Source organism: Pseudophryne corroboree, chromosome 8, assembly GCF_028390025.1.
Source record: "Pseudophryne corroboree isolate aPseCor3 chromosome 8, aPseCor3.hap2, whole genome shotgun sequence".
In the NCBI taxonomy this organism is placed as follows: domain Eukaryota; kingdom Metazoa; phylum Chordata; class Amphibia; order Anura; family Myobatrachidae; genus Pseudophryne; species Pseudophryne corroboree.
In genome coordinates, this window is record NC_086451.1 from 436,155,079 (window position 1) to 436,169,192 (window position 14,114).

Here is a 14,114-nt window from a genome sequence, read left to right on the forward strand (position 1 = left end):
GGCACAACTAAGAAAGATTTAGGACTACCTGGTGTGCACTGGCTCCTCCCTCTATGCCCCTCCTCCAGACCTCAGTTAGAATTTTGTGCCCGGCCGAGCTGGATGCACACTAGGGGCTCTCCTGAGCTTCTAGAAAAGAAAGTATAAATTAGGTTTTTTATTTTCAGTGAGATCTGCTGGCAACAGACTCACTGCTATGAGGGACCGAGGGGAGAGAAGCGAACCTATCTGCTTGCAGCTAGCTTGGGCTTCTAGGCTACTGGACACCATTAGCTCCAGAGGGATCGAACACAGGCCCAGCCTCGGTCGTCCGGTCCCGGAGCCGCGCCGCCATCCCCCTTGCAGAGCCAGAAGCAAGAAGACGTTCCTGGAAATCGGCGGCAGAAGACTTCGGTCTTCATTAAGGTAGCGCACAGCACTGCAGCTGTGCGCCATTGCTCCCCATGCACACCACACACTCCGGTCACTGATGGGTGCAGGGCGCTGGGGGGGGGCGCCCTGGGCTGCAATAAGAGTGCCTTACTTGGCAAATTACCACATAATATAGTCATTAAGACTATATATGTGTAAAATCCCCTGCCATAACTTCCATAAAAAAGCGGGAGAAGCCCGCCGAAAAAGGGGCGGAGCTATCTCCCTCAGCACACTGGCGCCATTTTCCCTCACAGCTCCGCTGGAAAGACGCTCCCCAGGCTCTCCCCTGCAGTTTCCAGACTCCATAGGGTAAAAAAGAGAGGGGGGCACTAAATTTAGGCGCAATTTGTGTAATATTAGCAGCTATAGGGGAAAAATCACTGTGTAGTGTGAATCCCTGCATTATATAGCGCTCTGGTGTGTGCTGGCATACTCTCTCTCTGTCTCCCCAAAGGACTTTGTGGGGTCCTGTCCTCAGTCAGAGCATTCCCTGTGTGTGTGCGGTGTGTCGGTACGGCTGTGTCGACATGTTTGATGAGGAGGCTTATGTGGAGGCGGAGCAAGGGCCGATAAATGTGATGTCACCCCCTGCGGGGTCGACACCTGAATGGATGGACATGTGGAAGGAATTACGTGACAGTGTCAACTCCTTACATAAAAGGTTTGACGACATAGCAGATGTGGGACAGCCGGCTTCTCAGCTCGTGCCTGCGTCTCAAAAGCCATCAGGGGCTCTAAAACGCCCGCTACCTCAGATGGCAGACACAGATGTCGACACGGATACTGACTCCAGTGTCGACGATGATGAGACTAGTGTACATTCCAATAGAGCCACCCGTTACATGATTATGGCAATGAAAAATGTGTTGCACATTTCTGATATTACCCCAGGTACCACAAAAAAGGGTATTATGTTTGGGGAGAAAAAACTACCAGTGGTTTTTCCCCCTTCTGATGAATTAAATGAAGTATGTGAAGAAGCGTGGGCTTCCCCCGATAAGAAACTGGTAATTTCTAAAAAGTTACTAATGGCGTACCCTTTCCCGCCAGAGGATAGGTCACGTTGGGAGACATCCTCTAGGGTGGATAAAGCGCTCACACGCCTGTCAAAGAAGGAGGCACTACCGTCTCCGGACACGGCCGCCCTAAATGAACCTGCTGATAGGAAGCAGGAGGCTATCCTGAAGTCTGTTTATACACACTCAGGTATTATACTGAGACCAGCTATTGCTTCAGCATGGATGTGCAGTGCTGCAGCTGCGTGGTCAGATTCCCTGTCAGAAAATATTGATACCTTAGACAGGGACACTATATTGCTAACCGTAGAGCATATTAAAGACGCAGTCTTATACATGAGAGATGCACAGAGGGATATTTGCCGGCTGGCATCTAAAATAAACGCAATGTCCATTTCTGCCAGGAGAGGATTGTGGACTCGGCAGTGGACAGGAGATGCAGATTCTAAAGGCACATGGAAGTTTTGCCTTACAAGGGTGAGGAGTTGTTTGGGGATGGTCTCTCGGACCTCGTTTCCACAGCGACAGCTGGGAAGTCAGCATTTTTACCCCATGTTCCCTCACAGCCAAAGAAAACACCATATTATCAGGTACAGTCCTTTCGGGCCCAGAAAGGCAAGCGGGTTAGAGGCGCGTCCTTTCTGCCCAGAGGCAGAGGTAGAGGGAAAAAGCTGCAACATACAGCCAGTTCCCAGAAACAAAAGTCCTCCCCCGCTTCCTCTAAGTCCACCGCATGACGCTGGGGCTCCATAGGCGGAGCCAGGTACGGTGGGGGCCCGTCTCAAGAACTTCAGCAACCAGTGGGCTCGTTCACGGGTGGATCCCTGGATTCTACAGGTAGTATCTCAGGGGTACAAGCTGGAATTCGAGACGTCTCCCCCTCGCCGTTTCCTCAAATCTGCCTTGCCGACAGCTCCCCCGGACAGGGAGGCAGTGCTGGAGGCGATTCACAAGCTGTATTCTCAGCAGGTGATAATCAAGGTACCCCTCCTTCAACAAGGACGGGGTTACTATTCCACAATGTTTGTTGTACCGAAACCGGACGGTTCAGTGAGACCCATTTTAAATTTAAAATCTTTGAACACTTATATAAGAAGGTTCAAGTTCAAGATGGAATCGCTCAGAGCGGTGATTGCAAGCCTGGACGAGGGGGATTACATGGTATCACTGGACATCAAGGATGCTTACCTGCATGTCCCCATTTACCCTCCTCACCAGGAGTACCTCAGATTTGTGGTACAGGACTGTCATTACCATTTCCAGACGTTGCCGTTTGGTCTGTCCACGGCACCGAGGGTATTTACCAAGTGTGACAAGAACACTGGGATAGTGTTTGAGGGCAGGTATATTTGTCCCAGGTTCTTGTCTTACATGTTTTAGAAAATGTTAACTTCTAGGAAAAATGCTTTTTGTTTTGTCTGAACCTTTTCAGTTTGCTGTAAAAGCTGGGTAAAGGCTCTGAGAGAGAGATAAGGCGAGTTCTAGACATTGGGCCCAGTTCGGGTCTTTGGCCTCACAGAGGGCTAATCAGGGTTTCAGCTGTGTAAGAGTGTTATAGGGCTTCTAACCTGATTAGTATGGGCAGACTGCCTGGGAAGGCTGCAGGATCTGTGTGTGAGAGACACGCTTTCTGATGCAAGTAAGCTATACAGTATGTACTGAAGAACTCTGTGTTTTGTTTAGTGACAGTTAGGAACATCTTATGTTTAGTTAGTGCCGGACAGGCAAGGTATTTTTATTTTGGGGTTTGTTTTATTTTCTGTTTCAATAAAACTGGCCGGGGTCAGTTGTACCAGAAACTGGACTTGTGTTGTTCCTCAGCTGCTGCGTGCTGCCATATTCCCCAGGAAAAGGCACCTTGCACCCCTACAGTGTTACAACTTGGTGGAGAATGCGAGCAGGCCGTTCTGCGTATAAGTGAAAGCAGCAGCTTTGTGAGGCCTGCAGAAAACGGTGGTTTATGCAGATACAGCCCAGTGTGAAGTTACTGAGACTCACCCCTGAGGGTTTGATATATGTCCTGGGTGAAAGCAGCTGCAAAGCCGCCTGAAAAATTTGTTGACATGGAGGATCTGCTTAAAGCCTTGCTGCAAGCTACAGCGGCTCAGCAGGAGGCCAACCGACAGCAGCAGGTGGCAATGGAGGAAAATTGGAGACTACAGCAGGAGGCCAACAGACAGCAGCAGGTGGCAATGGAGGAAAATAAGAGACAACAGCAGGCAGTTGTTGATGAACTTTACAGGCAACAGCGTCAGGATAGAGAGGCCTTAGCAGAAGTGGTGCAGAGACTTGCAGCTCGGGTTGGAGATGTGGCCGTCAGTGCTCCAACCAGCTCTAGTTCTATACGAGCCAGTCACTTCCTGCAGAAAATGACAGAGGCTGATGATGTGGAGGCCTATCTGACCACGTTTGAAAGGACTGCCGAGCGTGAGAACTGGCCGAAAGCACAGTGGGCCAGTCTGCTGGCACCTTTCCTGTCAGGTGAGCCCCAAAAAGCTTACTTTGATTTAAGCCCTGCTGAGGCTCGGGACTATGATAAACTAAAGACTGAGATCCTGACCCGCCTGGGAGTCACGCTGTCAGTACGAGCACAACGGGTGCACCGTTGGCTGTACGCCATGGAGAAGCCTCCGCGCTCCCAGATGCACGACCTTATTCAGCTAACAAAAAAATGGCTACAGCCAGAGACATTAACTGGTCCCCAGATGGTGGAAAGAGTCGTCATGGACCGCTACTTGAGATCTTTGCCCATGGTCCTGCGCAAGTGGGTGAGCCATGGAAACCCGGGTACTGCTGACCAATTAGTGGACATGGTAGAGAGGTATTTGGCAGCAGAGGAACTACTGATGACCACCCAGCAACCCATAGATCCTCGACAGCGCCCTTCAGTAAAGACTGGTAAGACTGTTCCGTGGGAAAACGTTGCTGGGCGGTTAAGAGAACGCAAGGCTGGAGAGACTGTAAACACTGGCCCTGGAAACAGGCCAATGGGGCTAGAACGGTCTATGCTGCCCAAATGGGTTGATAATCGTGTGGTTAAATGTTTTAGGTGTGGTATGCCAGGTCATGTTATTGCCAATTGCCCAGTCACGCAAGAACCCATGCAATGTGATGCTGCCTTTGAATGTCGCAGAATGTCTTTCTTTGCTAGGTTAGTCTGTACTGTGGTACCTTCACCTGAGCTGGAAAAACAAATGTGTGATGTGTTCTTAGAAGGTAACCGGGTAGAGGCCTTGCTAGATTCAGGAAGTTTAGTTACCCTCGTGAAAGCTGGGTTAGTGAACCCCTTAAAGGTCCAGCAAATACCTATTGGGGTAACTTGCATACATGGGGATACCCAACATTATGCCACTGCTGAGGTGAATATAGAAACTTGTTGTGGGTCAGCAATGGTTAAAGTGGGACTGGTCCCTACCTTGGTGCATGAGGCCATAATAGGGAGGGATTTTCCTCATTTTTGGAAACTGTGGGAATCACGGTTATCAACAGATGTGAGAAGTAAAAAGCCAGTTGATAATACCGGTGATTTTATGGATGTACGTGGGTCTTCGGAACTTTCTGGCCCTTTGCCTTTTGCTAGTTTGGCTGGGGAAGTGACAGATGGGGAGTCCAGTGAGGACCCTCTTGCCGGGAACAGAGACATAGTAGTTAGAACTGAAAGCGTGCCTGACCTGGAGGTAAAGAAGGATCTGTTTGCGTCTGAACAGTTAAAGGATCCTACCTTAATAAAGGCTAGAGAGAATGTTAAGATTGTTAATGGGGAACCTGTGGTACCAGGTGACAGGGTTACGTATCCCCACATGGCCATCTGTAATGAGCTCTTGTACCACATTGTCAAAAGGGGTGAGGATGTGGTGGAACAGCTGGTAGTTCCCCAGCCTTATCGGAGAACGGTACTAGATTTAGCTCATAGTCACGTTACCGCAGGACATTTAGGGGCAGAAAAAACCACTGAAAGAGTTTTACAAAGGTTCTTTTGGCCAGGGGTTTATAAAGAAGTGTCTGAATATTGTTCTTCCTGTCCTGAATGCCAGTATCATGCCCCTAGACCCCATTTCAGGAGCCCACTAGTTCCCATGCCTATTATAGAGGTCCCGTTTGACAGAATAGCCATGGATCTCGTGGGGCCCTTGTTAAAGTCTGCTCGGGGCCATCAGTATATCCTGGTAATTATGGACTATGCCACTCGATATCCTGAGGCTGTCCCTTTACGCACTATCACAACCAAGGCGATAGCTAGGGAGCTGGTGCAGGTATTTAGTAGAGTGGGAATACCAAAAGAAATTTTGACTGACCAAGGTACTCCATTTATGTCAAGGATCATGAAAGAATTGTGCAAGTTATTTAAGGTCACTCACCTCAGGACGTCCATCTACCATCCCCAAACTGACGGGTTGGTGGAAAGGTTTAATAAAACATTAAAAAGTATGTTAAAAAAGGTTGTTGAGAGAGATGGGAAAAACTGGGATTGTTTGTTGCCCTACTTGTTAATGGCCATCAGAGAAGTTCCTCAGTCCTCTACGGGGTTTTCTCCATTTGATTTGTTGTATGGTAGACACCCCAGAGGGCTGTTGGATGTTGCCAAAGAGACGTGGGAAGGACAGCCCACTCCTTATAGAAGCGTTATTGAGCATGTAACACAAATGCAGGATAGGATTGCAGCCGTGGTACCTGTTGTCAGAGAGCACATGGAACAGGCCCAAAGTGCTCAACAGAGGGTCTATAACCGGAGTGCCAAGATACGGGAATTTGCTCCTGGAGATAGAGTTCTTGTTTTGGTACCCACTGTGGAAAGCAAATTCCTAGCTAAATGGCAGGGTCCATTTGAAATTAGGGAAAAAGTGAATGAGGTTAATTACAAAGTATACCAGCCGGGAAAGAGAAAACCCGAACAGATCTACCATGTTAACTTAATCAAACCCTGGAAAGATAGGTTGTCTCTGTCAGCGGAGCCTTGCCCTTCGGTGTCTTCACCCCGGTTGCTTCCCGCAGTGAAGGTGTCAGAGACATTATCAGCTGATCAGAACAATCAGGTTAAAGAATTTCTCATCCAAAATAGGGAGGTATTTTCAGAGCTGCCTGGCCGAACGACCATAATAAAACATGACATTGTCACAGAACCAGGGGTCAGGGTTCATTTAAAGCCATATAGGATTCCTGAAGCTCAGCGAGAAGCTATTTCTAAGGAAGTTAAAACCATGTTAGAACTTGGAGTCATAGAGGAGTCTAACAGTGAGTGGTCCAGTCCCATAGTGCTCATCCCGAAGCCCGACGGTAGCATACGCTTCTGTAATGACTTTCGTAAGTTAAATGAGGTGTCCAAGTTTGACGCATACCCCATGCCCCGTGTGGATGAGCTTGTAGAAAGGCTGGGAACAGCCAGGTTTCTCACCACATTGGACCTGACCAAAGGTTACTGGCAAATACCTTTATCTGATAGCGCCAAAGAAAAAACAGCCTTTTCGGTTCCGGAGGGGCTGTACCAGTATAAGATGTTACCCTTTGGGTTGCATGGGGCTCCAGCAACCTTTCAACGGGCGATGGATAAAATTTTGAGGCCCCATAGAAAATATGCAGCTGCCTATTTGGATGATGTGGTAATTCACAGTACAGACTGGGGGTCACATTTGGTTAAAGTACAAGCAGTACTGGACTCAATCAGAGAGGCAGGGTTAACTGCTAACCCAAAGAAGTGCTGCCTCGCAATGGAGGAGGTCAAATACTTGGGCTTCACCATAGGCAGAGGTCTGATTAGGCCCCAATTGAATAAAGTTGATGCTATTCAAAACTGGCCTCGTCCAGTGAATAAAAAACAGGTAAGGGTTTTTTTGGGAATTACTGGGTACTATAGACGGTTTATTCCTAATTTTGCGACCACAGCGGTGCCGTTGTCAGACCTTACCAAAGGGAAGCAGTCAAATGTGGTGAAATGGAACCCTGATGCAGAAAAGGCGTTCCAAGCGTTAAAAGTGGCTTTGTGTTCACAACCGGTGTTGATAACACCAGATTTTTCAAAAGAATTTGTGGTACAGACAGATGCCTCAGAGGTAGGGATAGGTGCTGTGCTGTCCCAAACCAGAGATGGGGACGAACACCCTATCATTTATTTGAGTAGGAAACTCAATGAGCATGAAAAAAGGTATGCCATTGTGGAAAAGGAGGCTTTGGCCATTAAGTGGGCACTAGATACCTTGAGATATTACCTCTTGGGTAGACCATTCAGACTAGTGACAGACCATGCCCCTTTAAAATGGATGTATGTAAATAGAGGCAAGAATGCTCGTGTAACTAGATGGTTTCTAGCGTTGCAGGACTTTAAGTTTACTGTCGAACATAGACCGGGAACACAATTGGCCAACGCAGATGCATTGTCTCGCATCTTCTGTTTGGGGGCTACAAGTGTTCCGGCCCCTAGGTCGAAACAGGGGAGGGGGATATGTGACAAGAACACTGGGATAGTGTTTGAGGGCAGGTATATTTGTCCCAGGTTCTTGTCTTACATGTTTTAGAAAATGTTAACTTCTAGGAAAAATGCTTTTTGTTTTGTCTGAACCTTTTCAGTTTGCTGTAAAAGCTGGGTAAAGGCTCTGAGAGAGAGATAAGGCGAGTTCTAGACATTGGGCCCAGTTCGGGTCTTTGGCCTCACAGAGGGCTAATCAGGGTTTCAGCTGTGTAAGAGTGTTATAGGGCTTCTAACCTGATTAGTATGGGCAGACTGCCTGGGAAGGCTGCAGGATCTGTGTGTGAGAGACACGCTTTCTGATGCAAGTAAGCTATACAGTATGTACTGAAGAACTCTGTGTTTTGTTTAGTGACAGTTAGGAACATCTTATGTTTAGTTAGTGCCGGACAGGCAAGGTATTTTTATTTTGGGGTTTGTTTTATTTTCTGTTTCAATAAAACTGGCCGGGGTCAGTTGTACCAGAAACTGGACTTGTGTTGTTCCTCAGCTGCTGCGTGCTGCCATATTCCCCAGGAAAAGGCACCTTGCACCCCTACAGTGTTACACAAGGTAATGGCCGAAATGATGATACTCCTTCGGAAAAAGGGAGTTTTAATTATCCCGTACTTGGACGATCTCCTTATAAAGGCGAGGTCCAGGGAACAGTTGTTGATCGGAGTAGCACTAGCTCGGGAAGTGCTACAACAGCACGGCTGGATCCTGAATATTCCAAAGTCGCAGCTGGTTCCTACAACGCGTCTACTGTTCCTGGGGATGGTTCTGGACACAGAACAGAAAAAAGTGTTTCTCCCGGAGGAGAAGGCCAAGGAGTTGTCGTCTCTAGTCAGAGACCTCCTAAAACCAAAACAGGTGTCGGTGCACCACTGCACGCGAGTCCTGGGAAAGATGGTGGCTTCTTACGAAGCAATTCCATTCGGAAGGTTCCATGCAAGGATCTTTCAGTGGGATCTGTTGGACAAGTGGTCCGGGTCGCATCTTCAGATGCATCGGCTGATAACCCTGTCTCCAAGCGCCAGGGTGTCGCTGCTGTGGTGGCTGCAGAGTGCTCATCTTCTAGAGGGCCGCAGATTCGGCATACAGGACTGGATTCTGGTGACCACGGATGCCAGCCTTCGAGGTTGGGGGGCAGTCACACAGGGAAGAAACTTCCAAGGACTATGGACAAGTCAGGAGACTTCCCTACACATAAATATTCTGGAACTAAGGGCCATTTACAATGCCCTAAGTCAGGCAAGACCCCTGCTTCAACACCAGCCAGTGCTGATCCAGTCAGACAACATCACGGCGGTCGCCCATGTAAACCGTCAGGGCGGCACAAGAAGCAGGATGGCGATGGCAGAAGCCACAAGGATTCTCCGATGGGCGGAAAATCATGTGGTAGCACTGTCAGCAGTGTTCATTCCGGGAGTGGACAACTGGGAAGCAGACTTCCTCAGCAGGCACGACCTCCACCCGGGAGAGTGGGGACTTCATCCAGAAGTCTTCCAAATGATTGTACACCGTTGGGAAAGGCCACAGGTGGACATGATGGCGTCCCGCCTCAACAAAAAGCTAAAAAGATATTGCGCCAGGTCAAGGGACCCTCAGGCGATAGCTGTGGACGCTCTAGTGACACCGTGGGTGTACCAGGCGGTTTATGTGTTCCCTCCTCTGCCTCTCATACCCAAGGTTCTGAGAATAATAAGAAGGAGAGGAGTAAGAACTATACTTGTGGTTCCGGATTGGCCAAGAAGAGCTTGGTACCCAGAACTTCAAGAAATGATCTCAGAGGACCCATGGCCTCTGCCGCTCAGACAGGACCTGCTGCTGCAGGGACCCTGTCTATTCCAAGACTTACCGCGGCTGCGTTTGACGGCATGGCGGTTGAACGCCGGATCCTGAGGGTAAAGGGCATTCCGGAGGAAGTCATCCCTACGCTGATTAAAGCTAGGAAGGAGGTGACCGCAAACCATTATCACCGCATATGGCGAAAATATGTTGCGTGGTGTGAGGCCAGAGGGGCCCCAATGGAGGAATTTCAGCTGGGTCGATTTCTGCACTTCCTACAGTCAGGGGTGTCTATGGGCCTAAAATTGGGTTCCATTAAGGTCCAGATTTCGGCTCTGTCGATTTTCTTCCAAAAAGAACTGGCTTCACTGCCTGAAGTTCAGACGTTTGTTAAAGGAGTGCTGCATATTCAGCCCCCTTTTGTGCCTCCAGTGGCACCTTGGGATCTCAACGTGGTGTTGAATTTCCTTAAGTCACATTGGTTTGAGCCACTTAAAACCGTGGAACTAAAATATCTCACGTGGAAAGTGGTCATGCTGTTGGCCTTGGCTTCGGCCAGGCGTGTGTCAGAATTGGCGGCTTTGTCATGTAAAAGCCCTTATCTGATTTTCCATATGGATAGGGCGGAATTGAGGACTCGTCCCCAATTTCTTCCTAAGGTGGTATCAGCTTTTCATTCGAACCAACCTATTGTGGTGCCTGCGGCTACTAAGGACTTGGAGGATTCCAAGTTACTGGACGTAGTCAGGGCCCTGAAAATCTATGTTTCCAGGACGGCTGGAGTCAGGAAAACTGACTCGCTATTTATCCTGTATGCGCCCAACAAGCTGGGTGCTCCTGCTTCAAAGCAGTCTATTGCTCGCTGGATCTGTAGTACGATTCAACTTGCACATTCTGCGGCTGGACTGCCGCATCCTAAATCTGTAAAAGCCCATTCCACGAGGAAAGTGGGCTCTTCTTGGGCGGCTGCCCGAGGGGTCTCGGCTTTACAACTTTGCCGAGCTGCTACTTGGTCGGGTTCAAACACGTTTGCTAAATTCTACAAGTTTGATACCCTGGCTGAGGAGGACCTTGAGTTTGCTCATTCGGTGCTGCAGAGTCATCCGCACTCTCCCGCCCGTTTGGGAGCTTTGGTATAATCCCCATGGTCCTTACGGAGTTCCCAGCATCCACTAGGACGTCAGAGAAAATAAGATTTTACTCACCGGTAAATCTATTTCTCGTAGTCCGTAGTCGATGCTGGGCGCCCATCCCAAGTGCGGATTGTCTGCAATACTTGTATATAGTTATTGCCTAACTAAAGGGTTATTGTTATGAGCCATCTGTTCGTGAGGCTCAGTTGTTATTCATACTGTTAACTGGGTATAGTATCACGAGTTGTACGGTGTGATTGGTGTGGCTGGTATGAGTCTTACCCGGGATTCCAAAATCCTTTCCTTATTGTGTCAGCTCTTCCGGGCACAGTTTCCTAACTGAGGTCTGGAGGAGGGGCATAGAGGGAGGAGCCAGTGCACACCAGGTAGTCCTAAATCTTTCTTAGTTGTGCCCAGTCTCCTGCGGAGCCGCTATTCCCCATGGTCCTTACGGAGTTCCCAGCATCCACTACGGACTACGAGAAATAGATTTACCGGTGAGTAAAATCTTATTTTTTTGAGGACTCCTGGGCTAACCTGGAAAATAAATTTGCTATCCCTAAAGGGTTGCGGGTAGCGTACCCTTTCCCTGAAGAGGACAGGCGTAAGTGGGAGTCACCCCCCAATGATAGACACCTCAGTTTCTAGGTTGTCAAAGAAAATCATTTTACCTGCCCCAGGGTCAGCTTCCTTACAAGAACCTGCTGACCGCAAATTAGAGACGACTTTAAAGTCCATCTATGTTGCTACGGGTATATTACGCAGGCCCACAATTGCTTCTGTGTGGGTAGGTAACGCAGTTGAAAAGTGGGCAGATAACTTGATTGTTAATATTGACACGGTCGATAAAAATGACATGCTGCAAATTCTAGGTCATATCAATTAGATGCCATGATATCAACTATTACATCTGGCAAGTCGGCATTTCTGCCGTCGGTAGCTGCACCGGCTAAAAAAGTATATCATTCTCATACTATGCAGTCCTTTCGACCCAACAAGTACAAAAAGGCTAAAACTACCCCTTTTTTCACAGGAAAAGGAAAAGGTAGAAAACCTACAACACCCTCAGGCTCCCAGGAGCAGAAGTCAGTAACTACTTCTGCAAAAGCCACAGCATGACGCTGGGGCTCCTCTGCAGGAGTGCGATCAGGTGGCGGCACGTCTACTATTTTTCAGCCAGGTCTGGCTTTGCTCAGACCTGGATCCTTGGATATTACAGATAATATCCCAAGGTTATAAGTTGGAATTTCAAGACCTTCCCCATGCCGATTTTTCAAATCAGCCTTGCCAGTTTCTGCTCAAGACAGCACAAATGTCCTGAACGCAATACACAAATTATATCAAGACAAAGTAATTGCCTTGGTTCCTGCCGAACAAAGGAATCAAGGCTTTTATTCAAGCCTGTTTGTGGTACCAAAGCCGGATGGCTTGGACAGACCGATTTTAAACCTAAAATCTCTGAATCTTTATTTGAAAAGATTCAAATTTAAGATGGAATCCTTGAGAGCGGTGATTTCCAGCTTGGAAGAAAAGGAATTTCTGGTGTCAGTGGACATCAAGGATGCTTACTTGCATGTCCCCATTTACCCGCCACATCAAGCATACCTGAGGTTTGCGGTTCAGGGTTGCCACTACCAATTCCAGACATTACCGTTCGGGCTCTCTATGGCTCCGAGAATATTCATCAAGGTGATGGCGGAGATGATGGTTCTCCTTCGCAAACAAGGAGTCAACATAATTCCATACTTGGTCGATCTCCTCATAAAAGCGAGATCCAGGGACAAGCTACTCCAGAACATAGCATTATCCCTGAAGGTGCTTCAACAGCATGGTTCGATCATCAACTTTCCAAAATCCCAGTTGGAACTTACAATGAGATTATCATTTTTGGGAATGATACTGGAAACCGAGGTACAGAGAGTATTTCTACCGTTGGAAAAGGCTCAGGAGATCCAGAACATGGTGAAACTTTTAAGACCAAGAACAGTATCAATTCATCAGTGCATTTGCCTGTTGGGGAAAATGGTAGCGGCTTATGAGGCGCTACAATATGGCCGATTCCATGCCATGGTCTTCCAGTGGGACCTACTGGACAAGTGGTCAGGGTCGCATCTCCACATGCATCAAAGGATAATCTTGTCAGCGAAAGCCAGAATTTCGCTCCTGTGGTGGCTACAAATTTCTCACCTCCTGGAGGGACGCAGGTTCGGGATTCAGGCCTGGATCCTGGTGACCACGGATGCAAGTCTCCGAGGATGGGGAGCAGTCACGCAAGGCGAAAGCTTCCAAGGAAGATGGTCAAGTCAAGAAACTCGCCTTCACTTAAACATTCTGGAGTTGAGAGCTGTGTACAACAGTCTTCATCAAGCGGCATACCTTATTCAAGGTCGTCCCATACAGATCCAGTCAGACAATGTAATGGCAGTGGCTTACATAAATCGTCAAGGCGGAACAAAAAGGAGAGCGCCAATGGTAGAGGTGACGAAGATATTCCTCTGGGCAGAAAGACATGCAAAAGCTCTGTCGGCAATTTTCATTCCAGGAGTGGACAACTAGGAAGCAGAGTTCCTCAGCAGACACGATCTCCATCCAGGAGAATGGGGCCTCCAGCCAGAGGTCTTTGCAGAGGTGACAAGTCGTTGGGGCGTTCCCCAAGTGGATATGATGGCATCATGCCTCAACAAGAAGCTTCAGAAATATTGTCCCAGGCGAGAGACCCACAAGCAATAGCAGTGGATGCACTGGTGACCCAGTGGGTGTTTCAGTCGGTGTATCTGTTCCCTCCACTTCCGCTTATTCCAAAACATCAGAAGAACAAGAGTTCGAGCAATCTTCATTGCTCCAGACTGGCCAAGGAGGGCCTGGTATCCAGATCTTCAAGAGATATTACTGGAAGATCCTCGTCCTCTTCGCGAGGACCTGCTTCAGCAGGGGCCGTTAGTTTATCAGGACTTACCACGGCAGCGTTTGATGGCATGGCTTTTGAGCGCCAGATCCTAGCCCATAGGGGTATTCCCAATTAAGTCATTCCCACACTTATTCTGGCCAGGAAAGGGGTAACGTCTAAACATTACCATCGTATTTGGAGAAAATATGTATATTGGTGTGAATCCAAGTCTCCTGCGGTGGAGTTTCAATTAGGACGTCTTCTCCTATTTCTACAGGCGGGTGTGGATGCTGGATTGAGATTAGGATCTATCAAGGTTCAGATTTCGGCCTTGTCAGTTTTCTTTCAAAAACAATTGGCTTCTCTTCCTGAGGTCCAGACGTTTGTTAAGGGGGTTCTGCGCATCCATCCTCCCTTTGTGCCTCCTGCGGCGC